The sequence below is a fragment of the Otolemur garnettii genome, unplaced genomic scaffold (assembly GCF_000181295.1).
Source record: "Otolemur garnettii isolate 467f Iridium unplaced genomic scaffold, OtoGar3 scaffold00058, whole genome shotgun sequence".
NCBI lineage: Eukaryota > Metazoa > Chordata > Mammalia > Primates > Galagidae > Otolemur > Otolemur garnettii.
The window spans coordinates 1,543,379-1,545,744 of record NW_003852453.1 but is presented as its reverse complement, the minus strand read 5'-3'; positions in this window follow the sequence as shown (position 1 = coordinate 1,545,744).

Here is a 2,366-nt window from a genome sequence, read left to right as displayed (position 1 = left end):
ACCATCCTCGGTATATGGGGCCAGCACCTACTCACTGAGCCACAGGCGCTGCCCTGAAGAAAGAAAATTTTAAAAAGTAAATTTAAGGCCAGGCATGGTGGCTCATGCCTATAATTCTAGCACTCTGGGAGGCCAAGGCAGGTGGATTGCTTGAGTTCAGGAATTTGAGACCAGCCCGAGCAAAAGCAAGACCCCCATCTCTACCCCAAATAGAAAAACTACCCAGATGTAGTGGATGGAGCCTGTAGTTCCAGGTACTCGGGAGGCTGAGGCTAGAGGACTGCCTTGAGTCCAAGAGTTTGAGGTTACTGTGAGCTGTGACACCAGAGCACTCTACTGAAGGCAACAAAGTGAGATTCTGTCTCAAAAAAGAAGAATACTTCTGGCAATAAAATGTCCTAGACTGTGATGACTATTGAACTGCTATAGCCTTTTAAATTAGTAAATTGTATAGGAATGAGCAGAGAATTTCAAAGCTGTGTAGCCTGGAGATTAGGAAAAGTTAGGTCCATTTTAATTCAGCCCCACAGTGACACTGAAACTGAGCTGTCAGGCTGTGCTTACAGACCTCTTATCACCAGACTCCAGCATCACTTCAGAAACTAAAAATCTGACTTCCAAGCATTGTAACAATCCAAAACAAACAGCAGAGGGTAGTGCTTGTGGCTCAGTGAATAGGGTGCTGGCCCTATATACCGAGGGTGGCGGGTTCACAGCTGGCCCAGGCCAAACTGCAACAAAAAAATAGCTGGGCATTGTAGAGGGCACCTGTAGTCCCAGCTATTCGGGAGGCTGAAGCAAGAGAATCGCCTAAGCCCAGGAGTTGGAGGTTGCTGTGAGCTGTGGAATGCCATGGCATGCTACCGAAGGTGGTAAGTGAAACTCTGTCTCTATAAAAAAAATAAAACAAGGAAAAAAGAAAAAACCAGCCAGAGCATCTGGCCCCTAGTTTTTGGCTTCAGAGGCACATATACCAGTTACCCTCTCTTTAATGTTCTAATCCAACCAGAAAGGAAGATACTGGATTTAGGCTGAAATGCTTGAGGACTTTCATATGTAACTGAAACCAAGTAATAGAAAACTTCTTCATTGTCTTAACTTCACTGAAAACAGCTAGCAAAGCTTTTATGACCCAAAACAAATGCAAACATCAACAAAAACCACATTAAAAGAAGTAAAGGTTGTTTTAACTGATGCAAAAGAATCATTCCTTTGGGGTCTTTTTAGGGTTTTTCTCCTGGAGGCCCACTCAACAGAGTAATAACACTATCCGCAATCCAGAAATTTCCATTCTCTACTAACCGCAGGTTTTCCTCTAAATAAACTCAACTCTAGGAAATGGGGATTGTATTAACAGAAATAAAATGTATAAAAACCTTTAAAATAGGCCAAAAAAATCCGTGGGAGCCAGACTTCAAGATGATATTTGGGTTTCAAATATCCTATTCCTATTCCCCGTCACACCGCACCAGGGTTGATCTATGTGAACAACAGAACATGGCAATGGTGATGGTTACAAAAGACGGCAGCTTCCATCCCTCACCGTCTCTCCCTCTCTCACATATCATTCCTTTTTGGAGAGGCCAGCTGCCATATCCTGTGCCCTGGGAGATGCACATGTGGTCAGAAGCTAACAACCTGGCCAGCAGTCAAAGAGGAACTGTGGTCAGCTAACCACCACTGAGTGAGCTTGGGAGCAGATTCTTCTGAGCTGAACTGTGGTCAGCTAACAACGATGTAAGTGAGCTCAGATTCTTCTAAGTTGAGCTTCTGGCTGGCCGGCAATTTGACTGTAACCCCTATGAGAGGTCTCGGGCTAGAACTACTATTCAGTTGAGCTGCTTCAAGATTCCTGACACACAGAAACTGGGATAATAAATGTTTGTTAAAAGCTTTGATCCACTAAATTTGGGAGTAATTTGTAAGACAGCAATAGACAACTAATATAAGATCCTAAAGACAAAGAGACAGATCCCGTAATAAGTAGAAGGCCGCTCCAAGAAGACAAAGACAGGGATTTAGGAGTAAGTTACACAAAGCACAGAAGGTGGCTTCTATCACATACAGCATTTCCCACGACTATACAAAATGCATTCTTCACAGAAGACATGAGACTAGATATGCATCAGATTTGGTTAAGACTAGTCCAAAAAAAAATGCTGAAAGGATCAAAAGCACTTGATTTTCCTTCAGGGATAACTTCCTGTTTTGGTTAGGAACGAGTCACACTTAAAGTCTAGCATAAAGTGAGGTGAGGACTTGAGGAGGCAATGGCAGGAAGCCACAACAAAGGACTCTGAAAGCAGCCTGACGGACAGCTGAGTCCTGGAGAACCAGACTCTGAGAAAGCCCAGGCGGAGAGGAGC